Raw genomic sequence first — 13,418 nt, 5'->3', positions numbered from 1 at the left:
TCTACAAATTTGATTACAAATCTTCAGCCTGTCTACCTGCTAGGTAATCACTCCAAATGGTGTGGTCTTTCTTCAAGTCCAGATATCTTGAAGAAAACAGGAACATATAAATTTAGAAGAACTGTCAACACTTAAAATTATTGGATATCATAGCATAATGGTAATACACTTCAGTAGAATAAAAATGGAAATCCTAAAGAGAGTGATGAATGCTGTAACACTGCCAAAAGACCAGAAGGGACCTCATACAAGAAGCTTACTAACGTAGGAGTGCCTTTGCAAATATTTATTTAATATTAGGATGGGAGAGAACATATACTGATGTCTCTGTTAACAGCTCTAAGCCTGCCTAGCAAAAACCAACTGAGCAGACTCAAATGTGAAACAGAAGGTAAATTTAGAGCTACCAACTTAACTCTAGAGACGGGATCTTTGTAAGTCTTCCTGTGATACCCAACACGGTTGTAACTGAGAACCTTGCAAGTATTCTGAACAGACAATCACAGTGGCTCACTCAACAATTGCAAATAAGTACCCAAAGCTATTTAAAAATTAGTGCATGCTAATAAACAAGCCAGGATCACTAATAATTTTGATGTTAACCTGTGCTTCATCCAGTGATGTTACTTTCAGTGTAGTGTTAATACCTGTAATCCCAGATTAAAGTATTTTTAAAACACATTTTCTCATTTTAATTGTACCTTTACTTTAAACCCCATTTCCTTAGAGGAGTGTCTAACATGCAAAGTGGATGAGACCAACCTGAAGCAATGGAACTGCTAACAAGTTAGGCCAAGTAACAGGCAACTAAAACCTTCTGATGAGACTTTAACAGCCACTAACTGCTGTTGCATTACACGTTTCCTCTACACTTAACAAGCGTAATAAATGTCTACTTGAGTGGGTCACTTGACATCAGCACAAAATATGGCACCTCCCTTAAGATGGGTTCGTTATTCAAAATGTAGAAGTGAATTCCAGGGAAAAAGAAAACTTATTTTCTCCAGTAAATGGTAAACTAAAGATTTCCCAGGCTTCAGTCATCCTCCAAGGTCAGGGAACATTAAACTTGAAGTGATGAGGCTACAACGATGAAGAGCTTTAGTGAAAACACCCCAAGCCCACAGGCTATAGGTTGCAGTAGTATGGCAAAGGTCAGAGGTACCAGAATTCAAAAAAATAATAATAAAATAAAATAATATAAAACAAAACAAAATAAAATAAATTAAAAAGCATAGGTCAGATTTGTTCAGAGAAGAGGCAGTCAAGTCACAAATATGGAAGGCTCTTATAGCCTATTCTGTTGAATCCAGACTTGGATTACAATGAAGTGCAATACCGCAGTGTAAAACAGAAATTAAAAAGAGAGCATGAAACTTTATTTCAGACTAATGTGAAAGCAAGCTGTTCTGTGGTAACAGTATTATTTAATAAAGAGTATGGCTAAGTGAACTTAAGTTGTCACAGTTGCTTTCATACATAAAAGTGTGCACCAAGAACAATGAATGCTAAATATAACATAATGGTAAGCACTGATCTACAATCCTAAAAGCACCTAAAAAGTAACTTGAAAAGTATTTCTTAAAATGCAAAGAGCACAGTTATTTTAACATTTATAATACCTGGTACTTGCTGTACACTTTAGTATATTTTCTCTAAATGGAATACAAGTTAAATATGTTTAAATACTTTTTAATCATAAAAGTTTACTTGTAAATATATATTTTGCTACATTTTTAAATATTTATATATGCATATATGCATACAGAAGTGCTTGCGCAAAATAATATATTTTATATATATATATATATAATATATATAGCAAAAATAGAGTAGAACAAAAATAACTTGTCATATTGTCAACATAAGAACATCTTCTATGGCTTTTCCTGCAAACTGTTTTCCTGAGACTGGCAAAAAAAACATTAAGTAACGGGTCCCATCATGTAAAACCAAGTATTATGTCAATTGCTGGCACTCTGATTTTAGAAATACTATTTTTCGAACCAGAAATAGAAGAAATATCAAAAACATTATTTTATTTTCATGTGCAGCATAGCTATAACAGGGTATGTGCATGACCACTATAATTACAAGACTTTAATCTGTCACAGTTTTTAAAGTACAGCTTATAAAATAAGGAAGTAATATTATTCTAACTGTTTAACATTATTCTAATCAGTCAAGAAAGTGAACATGGTATCAAAACGCTTGTACAAAAGTACAGAGAAAACTAGTCAACTCAATAGGCAATAAATTTTGGCAAACACAAAGAAAAGAAACTACAAATAGCAGGATCACTGTACCATAACTGATCAATCAGAATTTCCAAAGTATGATCATATCTACTCATTAAACTCCACAATATTATTAAATAAGTATCAACACAAAATTTCTTCCCTTCCCCTTTGGAAACTTGGGAAACTGTATACTTTTGTTGTTGTTTTGAGTTTTTGTTTTTAGGCAAATTGCTAACTGAAAGGAAAAACGTCCCTCTCCCAATCTCATTTCCTTGAGCCCTGCCACCCCAAATAAAATCTGTCACTCAGAACTGATGACACAAGTCTTTGCAAAACAGTCTCCTTTTTCCTTGTCTTCCTATCACCTTGATGAGCATAAAAGGCTAATTTAAACCTCTACACAGGGAATCTCCAAACTCAAGCAAGCAGTTTTCAAAATACTTTTTCAAATCAATGCAATCACACTTAGCTACCTAAGTAATCTTCATAGAGTATTCAATGAAAACAAACTTCGTAGGACAAAAATCAGCTATGGTATAGAGATTAATAGAATATTTTTCAAGTACTGGCTTGCTCTGAATCTGAGTACAATTTCACATCTATTTTGTGTTAAGATCAGGATAACAAAAGTTATCAATCAGTAATTTAGCAGAAACTTTTTCACCTTTAAAGCTAAGCACATATCTCAGTGTTTGACTGAGTATGAAAGACTTCTGAAGAACATTTTCTTAAACAAAAAGTATCGTGTAGCCACACTGGGTACTCTACGAAAGGTCTTAGCTTTGATCATTTTACAAAGCTTCCTATTAAGAATATTCCACCTTCCCACTCCATGATGATCAGTAACCATCCCCAAAACAGGTCCAACCCCAGAAGCAGGTTCAACTAGTCAAGAAAAATGCTGGTCAGTTTGCAAATCAGAGAATATTGGTGGCATATATTGTGTGGGATGCAGGGTAGGCAGAGTGACCTTGCATGCATCTCACAGGGTTGTCCATTTAACTGCAAAACACCACTAACCTGGGTAGTCCGTCTTGGCTCTTAACACCTCACTTAGAAAAAAAGATTAAATTTTGCCTATACAAAGATTGAACATCCTAACTGAAGAGAGAATAGTCATGTCTAATAAAGCCCCTATTCCCCTGTTGTATTAATTTGTGTGTACCAACTGGTATTTTGGATCTGTGGGACAAGTACTCAAAGGCAGTTGAAAAATATTCCCCTAAAAGAACAGACTGCTGTAAAGGCAATGAGCCTTCTGTTCCTACCCATTGATAAAGCCCAGATACCATCTGCATATCATCTTTGCTTTCCTTTCTTCACCTATGTATGGAGGGTAGATCAGCACTGCTGGGGAATAGTCAGAGGCTTTCTTGCATGGTGGATCAGGTCCATGTGGTCTATAAATTTCTCAGTACTTCACAGAGAAGTAAATAAGATTATGCTGCTCTGCTCCTTCCTTATTTCCAGCTGCTAACCTTCGTTAAAAACTCCATAAACTAGAACAAAGGCATCCCTCAGGAGTCAGTTGCTCTACTTCTCCTGGAATATATTTGCAAAGAAGGGGCAGGTGGCCCACACAGCAGTCTGGATGGAAACGTGATCAACCATATCAACATTTGATAACCCATGCTCACAAAAGTGAATGGGAGTTGGCAGGTATGAGAGGGTACCTTCTTCCCATAGATTGAGAGCACTTAAAAATTATTACTTCTCCATAGCAAGTACTTAAAAGGAGTTAGCAGACATGGACTTTGCCAGAGGAACAATATGCACTGTGAAGGAGACTGAATTTGGTAGCTTAGTCTGATTCTGCCAAGCCAATCGGATCTCCAAAGAGCCAAGAAATTACCGGTGTGATCTGTTTTCTGTTGTGTATTACCGGGAAGTAATCCATATTTAATTTGGAAAATACAGATATTTGTAAAGATACTCTACCATACAGACCAGACACTAAAACACTTAGGAGGAAGCATGGGAAGTCCTTCAGCACTGTGTTTATGACAACATCCTTTCAGCAATCAATGAGCATTTAGAGCAAGAGCTTCCTGCTGCTGTTAAGGTACTGTGTGCAAAACACAGGCAGCAGATTTCCTGAGTTAATGTAGTTCCAAGAAGTTAGAGCTTCTGTCATTCAAACTATTTCAGGAAATTCAGTTTCCTCCTATAGTAGTGCTAGAAATGTCATTGGCATTATTAAGGAGTGAGTGATTTGCAAGACAGGTAGACAGACCACAGTTCAACTTTTTCTCAGTAGTAATATTATCATTAGCTTATTCAACACAATCAGACTGAAGCTGTCATGCATATATATAGTTACTCATGCAAATGCAATAAATAAATAAATAAATAACCCACATTTTTTAAAAAAATTGATTTTACAGTTTAACACTCTTGTCTTGAGAAAATGCAAGTGTTAAAATTTGAGGATTAGTTTTTTCCCAAATTAAAGTTATCATTATCTCAAAAGACACTGATGAAAACACGACCTTTCCCAAATTTTATGGGATCTGTATGATTCCTGCAGACATCTGATTTGTAGATTGACAGATTGGAACATGGCCCAGTGCACTTTTATTGACATGATTTTAGCCAGTTTTAGTTATTCAGCCAAACACATCTGTGTGTCCTCCACTCTCACAGGTTCTGTTCTTACTTGTTTTCTGCCCTAGATTTCCCATTGTTCCTAGTGCCATTCTTCTTGGATTGTATTAAAACCAGACTTGTTCCAAATACTTCTAAAGCTTGTTGTAAGTAGCAGTACATTGCTTTTCTAACAGGAAAAAACATATACATCTGTCTGTTTACTCCATTCAATGCTTCTCTCTGTTTAGCTTTTTTTTTTTTTTTCCAGACAATTTCTTGTCAAATAACAGTTACAATGGCATTTACTTTATCCTAATATAAAATCTCTGAATTGTGGTGATACATGAAATTGCAGTGTGCTTTAAAGAAAAGGTTTTTTATTACAGAACAACCTCTACAAACAGGACAAACAGGTTTCTAGCATATTTAAGTTCCAAATTCATCTTCAGATATCAAACTGTAATCTGGTATGTTGGATTATTTTACCAACACTCATAAAAAAATATATTACACAGTGCAAGCATTTTTTTTTTTTTTTAATAGAGATACAGAGAGATTGTTTTAGAGCTTATTACAAATAAGTTTAATTTAGGTTCTCTAAATTGTCCTACCACAGAAGATTATACACTATTTTGAGAAGAGGTCTTGATTAAGGCATCTACATAACATCCAAAGTCACAATAAATGTTTTAAAAACACACACACACACAAAAAAAAAAAAAAAAAAAGCACCCCGTTACCCAATTTGTATCTTTAAAACTGTATACAAAAGTACTTGTGGTAGGAATTTGTACTAGTTTGAAAGCAAGAAAAAATTTAGCTAAATGTTTATTAATAAATTATGTCATACTAGCTTCTGAAAAAGTACAGGCTTTTTTCCCACTTTATGTTAAATTGTGAATGAGATCTCCATGGTGCCCCGGTTGTAAAATGCCAAGTACTGTGTTAATGCAATCCTAAAGTCACGTACAGTCCAGATGGTGCCTAATACAAAAAGCCTATAAATACGCTTTGGTTTTTGTATTCAAATAAAATACTGAGTATATTGTGCATTTTTTTTTGTGACAAGCTAATAAAAAAGGTATTGATTATATTGTTCTTGATTTACCCTTTCAGAAAAATGTGTAGCATATATGAATCTGTCCTCAGCTGGTCTGCAGTGAGAGTGGCAGGATGCAGAATTTACCAGGCCTGGTACAACATACACGTTGCATAGATTACTATAATCAGTAAACCAACTGGACATCGTCAACTTGGTGCTCTAGGGTACATCCCTACCAGAAACAACCATTGCAATACAAGGCAATATCTATTTCCCTTAATAATAAATATTTATTATAAAGGCCTCAAATACAGGAAGATACTTAGCAATATAGGCACCTGTTAGATTTTTTTCTCTCCTCTTCCTTTATGCATACTAATTTTAACTTAACCTAATATTTGCTACACTGTCTGTAAGCGCAGCCACTAATTCATTTTGTTAGATTTATTGAGCAGATAGTTACAACAACTGCAAATTTTCAAGTTCTTATTGCGTTGACATTGGGTGCTGATCTCTCCCAGATCTGTTTCCACTTGACTCCATTCTAGCAATACATTGGCTTCCCAAAATTACTCCACTGTTTCCAAATATTCTCAGAAGACAAAGGGATTCTGAGAAAATGGAAGCACTGTAGACATCTGAGTCCTCACACTTTGGGGCAAAACTGTATACTTTCTTAAAAATACCAACATAATACAAAGTATTCACCATGGCACCGCTTGCAGACTGAATGGACTTGTATGGAGTTGTATTAAATACACACAAAAACATATATGACAGGTATATAACATATATATATACAAATGTAATATATGTAACTTTCAAATACAATAAAACCTTACATAAAAACACCAAATTATTGAATGGACTCAGCAAAAGTACCTCAGTTTGTACAAACATCAGTCTTTTCACAAACTGAAAGACATGTATGGACAGCCCATAATATCCCAATTTGCCAAAAAAAATATATAAAAAAAGCACATTAATGGATGGAAAACAGAATAATTTTAAGCAGTTTTGTTCCCCAAAATCTCTGACATCTGATGCTGTTGAAAATAGCCACAAGAATATTAGCCCTTATGGAGTAGGGGTTGGAAAAAGAATAAATAAATAAAAAGGAAAAAAAAAAAAAAAAAAAAGTATCTTTAGAGTATATATTTTCTTTTCATGACACAAATTAGGCTATTGTGTCATACCGTATTTGACCTACATCACTGACCATTCAAGTCAGTTATTGTATGGACAATCTCTAGAATTACAAATACATGAATTGAAAGGTTGTTTATCTGGTTAAATACGCATTTTTTAATGGACAAGTTTTTTGCTTCTTAGCATATAAGGTACTAAAGTAATTTGTTGCACCAGTAAAATCAGAACCTACCTAACACTGCAGAGGTAAGATTTTCCTATGAAAAAGGGTATGATCAGTAAGTATTTACCTCTTTATTGACCGTTTCTTCCTCAGAGTTTTCTACATCATTAGGCTGTCAAAGCAGAAAATTTATATTCTTTACTGATTAAATTGTAGCTACGACCACTGAGCAAGATTCTGGCTCTGAACATAATAAAAATGTATCAAAGCAAATCACAGATTGATTGTTCTTTGTCAGTCGTACTGCATAATAAATATTAGTTTTCATGTTGTTCTCAAAAAAAAACATGACAAGAAAAATAATACTCTACCAGGATCATTTTAAAATCAGCTTTAAGGCTCTTTAAGACATGTAAGTCATTTGTAATGTATAATTTGCTTCAAAATATATTTTTTTCCTTATAGAAAAAAAATATATTTCATTACAAATATGAAGCATACAAAACAGAGTTTTGAATAAGGTGGATGAAAGTCAATAAATCATTTCAGAAAGGTTTTCCTATTCTACCAGAAACAACTTGAAACAATCTTTCATCAGCAAGAACAGAATTTTAAAACATTACTAAAGCAGAAATGACAAGAAATAACCTATAATCATAAAATTCCAGCATATATATAAATGAATCTCACTAAATTCATTCATTACACAACCAGAATATTGCCTGCAGAAACATGGAGCAAATTGTTTTGCTCAAATGTCCTCACTGTGTAAAAGCTCTCACATGTGACTTAAAAATCTTACTTATCTCTTATATTATTGCATAGCCAATGTGCAATAAAAAATAAATACAAACAGTGAAAAAAAAAAGTAAATAAAACAAAAAACACACTCATGCTACACTAATAGTATTTTATCATTATTATCTCATTCCTTTTGAAGAAGACATGAATGTTATAGCTTTCCTTCAAGATCCTATTTATATACCAATGAATCTTGGAACATAATCCAGTTATAACCTCAAAGCATTGCAAAATCTCTCTTCATAGCATAATCTCATCAATGGTCTCATGAGTGTTTCATCACCATGAATTGCAGTGCAGTTTCATTTCCACTACATGCTGAATAATGTGAATGCTCCTCTGTAATCTTGTCCTTGATGGATACTACTTGCATTCTGTAATAGTCAAAACATATCCCTAGAGACCTCTCATACTGCCTTCATTACAATGGGGCCTTAACATTTTTGGTAGTTACAACCACTACCTTCCAAAGCTCCTTAAATAGGTAGGAAACATTAATTTTTGTTTCATCTCTGTTTCACAGGGCATACTTCAAATAATATTATGCTTCTTTGAAGTCTAAAGTACTTTCAAAATAGCTGTGTGCCAAACCAGTAAAGCCAAGCTTGAAAGCAACACTCATCTTCTAGTAATTCTGCTGTTGTGGAGGATAGAGCAAGATAGGAAGGAGTTTCTGCTTGTAAGCTGCAATCAATTTCCACATATTTAGAAGCTTATTTGCAAAGCCAAAAGAAAATAAAGTGGCCTGAAGGTTTAAGCCTTTCAAATAGGCATAATAACGTACAGATTTCTTGCAAAGCATGTGAAAAAAATGAAGATAGTGAGAGGCTAGGTGAGGTCTACTCCAGGCCTCATCTGAGAGAAAGGAACTGGCAAAGCAATACGGACAAACGGAGGCCAGCAGATAAGGCAGACCTTCAGCACTTATTCTTCTGAGGTATAGGTCCCATCTCCCTGCTCTGCCCAGAGTAGTTCTACAGAATGAAGGTCAATGCTCCATCTCACCCCCTTCAAAGGTTTCTCACAAAATGAAATAATGCCAGTGAAATCTCACCCAGTGGTGAAGCAACAAGAGCACTCAGTGGGAAAGAAGACTCCCTTCATGGGGTTGCTCTGCATGAGCAGAACAGCCAAGATCTGAGACGAGGGGCAGTAACAGCATCCTGTTTTACAGGGATGCTCAAAGCACTCCAACAGCGATTAAGTGTCTTCAGTCTGAAATAAATTGCTTTTCCCCTGCTAATTCCCACACAGGAACCTTATATATTCAATTTATTCTGTTAATTCACAGGCATGAGACTGTTTACAGTCACATACTGTAATCAACTGTTTGCTACTTCTCTGCAAATGTATTTGGAATTAACTAAATGTGGGCAGCAGGCAGCACCAAGTCATTCAAATGGAATCTGATCTGACCTGTTCTTTCTAAATTAACGACTTTAAGTGGTGCCTTTGGTAATCACGGTTAAGCAACAGAGCCTTAATGCCAACACATGCCAACACGATTAAGCTGTTTTAGCAGCAAATCACAGTCATCCTTGACTGGGCTTCAAGTTTATGATCAAGTTATTCAGTATTACTAGTTTGTTTGTGACAGTCATTGAATTAGTGTCATGCTCGTGGTAAAATATTTTAAACATAATTTTGGAGAGCATTTACTTGGTCAGTTGCTGTGGTTCATGACTTAGTTATGAGAAACCAATGACTTGGCTGATTCTCTATATACTGAGGATTCCCAAAAATTATTTCATGAAGGAGACAGGAGAAAATAACTATCTGATGCAAAAGCTGAAGATTACATATTAAATTTATATCCAGGAAAATTCAGTTATATTTAATAAATTATCTATTAAATAACCTAGCAAGACAAATAAATGTAACTGTTTATTTTAGTGTCTGAACATTTAATCAATCAAATATTACAAATAAATTATATAGTATATTTAATTCTGTGGGGGCTAGAAGAAAAAAAATAAATAATAATAATAACAATAAAAGACCCTAAAAAGAAGCTTTTGCAGACTAAATAGTAAAGCCAACTGTAAAACCTACAAAGACACACTAGTATTTCCAGGGAAGTTTCCTTTAGCCAGGGTTCTTCCTCATACAGACCTCTGTGCAACAGCCTTGCAAGACATCAGAAAGACTAGCCTACAGCCCTCTCTCTTCATTTTCTCCTAGAGAAAACCAACATTCAATTGGCCAACATTTCCAGATAAAGCACAAGACAGGCCATGCTTCAAAGCAGCAGGATGCAGAAATCTTGAGAGAAGCTTAGCATTGTCCAAGAAAAACAGAGCACTTTTGTTCACAACAAAAAATAAATCACTGAAGCCCTGTCTGTTGGGAAATGCCTCAAAAATCTAAGAACAAATTGGAGTTGACATTGAAATCAATTCATAAACATGAAAGATTCCATTGGTGGATAGATGTATTTGATTTCTATTTCCTGAATTGGCACATTACTTTCCAGGGGATCTCTGAACAAGCTTGATAGCCTCTATGAGCCTGACCTAAACAAGTCAACTCCCAGCTTTAGTAATTTATTGTAACTCAAAGTTCTTCTAAATGGATATTTAACTGTTGCTCCCCATAAAGTTCAATTCTGGAATAATTTTAGTTATTGCAATGCTTTCATTTCAGAATGATACAGGGAAACATACTGTAACTGTGCAGTAGCAGTATGTTAAAAACAAAAAATCAGCTCTTGCTGTCAGAATTTAAATATAGAAATAGATATTTAAATAGAAGGTTGTACTGAACTAAACACAGACACAAAAACAACTACACCACAGCAAAATGGTGTATTCCTATTTTAATTTCACCTCAATTTGCAATACAGTCGTGTGCAGTAAATACCTCAGGAACCTTCACTCAGACAAACTAATTACTACTTGTGTGAGGTAATTAAGGGTATCTGTCAATACTTTAGAGTGGAGGGAGCTGAGACATATCAACAATTAAATCACAAAAAAATCACAAAAAAAAAGTTCTCCTTCCCCATTACCATGGATGTTGCCTGAGTCCAGTTCCTGGTCCAGAGTTCCTGCTTGTTAAGCTTTGTTATGTCTGTCCTTGTTCTGCTGGCTTGCCTTCCCTGCATCCCCACATGACCTTTCTCAGCATCCTTCTTCAGCATCCTTACTTGCTGTGTTTGTTTCTTAGCATTTCATTTCCTGGATACTGACCCATCCTGTCTAGACTTTTCCCTTCTAACTTCAGCTTGCTTCAGTATTGGTATTAGGCTCCAGCAGCTGACCCTGGGCATTGCTCTGGTTTTCAGGTTTGCTTTTTTTTGCTTTTATGAGAGAGGGAAAAAGACAATATCTGAATTTAATCTAGTATGACAAATAGAACTGTTTAGTTCAAACATTCAGAATAAAATATTGAAGCAACTTCTGAATGCTGGAAAAGGCCTTCTGAGTCAAGTTCATTCATCCACCCAAAAACAAACAAACAAAAGGAAATAAAACTGTTAATGTAATAAACGATTACTCAGAATAGGCACTGCTTCATTTCTGCTCTCTGGTTTGTCTTGGAAAGACAATCTTACACGGTCTTATCTTATGATAAAAGATCCCAGTGTACTCGAGTTATTCTTCAGATTTGTAATACATTAAACCATGCTCCAATTCACAACTTTGTTTCTTTCAAGATAAATATTTATTGCCTTAGATTGCATTAAATGTTCTCATTTCATTTATTTTGATTTTTAGCTTGCTCCAATACTATAGAGAGGATAGTGTTTACTACAGTAGGCATCTTTGCATGTTGGAAACCATGCAGGAAATCTTACAGCACATAACTTTTATTGTTTGGTTATAAGGCAATAATAATGCATATATGGAGTATATGAGTCATTTTGGCTCTTTAAGTTCCCAGTGATAGATGCTATCAGGTATTTTCTAAAAATACCTGGGGGGAAAAAAGTATAGATGAAAAAAAAAAAGTGTTTTGCTCTTGTACTGAAAAACTGCCTGTTACCTATTAAAAATGAGAACAGATTAACAAAACTGTCCACTTATTCAATAAAGGATTAAAATAACCATCTAGGTTGTTTAGCCCACCTCATATATAGTTGGAGATGGTAAAACTATCAAAATAAGTTTTTGATATTCATCCAATCAACCATTTATCCTATTCCCTATATAAAACATGCAAAAAGCATACAAATGCTATGGCCAGCCCTCTATAAAGAAATAATTTCATGTCCTATATCAAACTGAATAAATAGAATATGTATAAAAGGTCTATAAGGAACACCCATATCTTGTATGCATGCATCAAATGAGAAAAATTAGTCCAAATTTAGTTTAGAATCAAAAAGTCACATGTTACTTTTTCACCATGGGACATTCTGGTCAGTATTTGTGTGGGGTATGCAACTAGTGTTCATTATTTCATTTCACTGTTTTCATCCACATTGTGGCCTCATGCCTTATTTTATCTGCACCACCACCCTAACCCCAAACTAAATATAAGATTTCTACTTTTTTTCTTAGTCGTTCTATCCCTGTAATCATGCTGGCTCACATCTCACAATATTGACGAACACATCTTCATGTCTCCTATACAAGGTGGGAAATTTATTACTCTATTTCCTACTCTGCAGCTGGAGAATTGTGACAGAGCTCATCACTGAGCTCTGTCATTACCAATGTGCTGTGCCACAAAGCTTAGGAAATCCAATTAAAATAATAATAAAAACAATATTAATAACAAAAACAAAATACAACATTGTTGTTGAGATCCTGAAGAGCCATAAGCCATAGCTTGTCACATCTTTGGGACAGAACATCAGGTGGTATACAATTAGTGTCCACCCATGGAAGTCATCTGAAACAGTCCCGACAAAATTGCATGACTGTGTGGGTGGCATTCAAGTAAGCAGCCATCCACTCTCTTCTGACATTGTTCATACCTACTTATTATGTTGCAAATATACAACAAACCCAATTCATTCATTAACACTCTTCATCTATACAGTGAATACTGCAACTCCTGGTGGAACATAGGTACTGAGGACGTAAAATGCCAAAGTGGAGGAACATATATATATATTTACTGGTTTCAACACTTGATGTTGCAATCTTAATAACTTTATCAGTTCATTTAAAAATTAAATTAAAATAAAATAAAATATAGATAAAAAAAAAAAAAAGACAAAAACATGAAGCTGAAAAACCTTCCCAACTCTTTCAACAACTAGTGAGAACAGGTAACTGAAGTACATAGTGCATGAACATGGGTGTACTGTAAAAGTCAAGCTACAAAGGAAAAGGCAATCACACATATCCTTATTTCTGGCATATGGTAATAAAAGGAAGGTAGCCAAAACTTATGATTCACCACACTTTTAGTCCAAAGAAATTGGAAGGGGCAATACACCTTCTGGGAGTAGTTTGTGAACAAGATGCAACCTTTTATCTGTTGTTGT

At 34.8% G+C, this 13,418-nt stretch overlaps 1 protein-coding gene and 1 long non-coding RNA gene across 4 annotated transcripts in view; one reads left to right on the top strand and one right to left on the bottom strand.

The window, feature by feature from the left end:
- Nucleotides 1–13,418, bottom strand: part of SNTG1 (syntrophin gamma 1) — a 351,378-nt gene that overhangs the window by 314,265 nt on the left and 23,695 nt on the right. The gene's annotated exons all lie outside the window — the stretch shown is intronic.
- LOC118161465 lies at nt 1,224–2,203 on the top strand. The gene is made up of 2 exons (XR_004748045.1): nt 1,224–1,460; nt 2,115–2,203. It is a non-coding gene; the product is annotated as an uncharacterized LOC118161465 (long non-coding RNA).

Source organism: Oxyura jamaicensis, chromosome 2 (assembly GCF_011077185.1).
Source record: "Oxyura jamaicensis isolate SHBP4307 breed ruddy duck chromosome 2, BPBGC_Ojam_1.0, whole genome shotgun sequence".
NCBI lineage: Eukaryota > Metazoa > Chordata > Aves > Anseriformes > Anatidae > Oxyura > Oxyura jamaicensis.
This window is presented reverse-complemented; position numbering and strand designations above follow the sequence as displayed.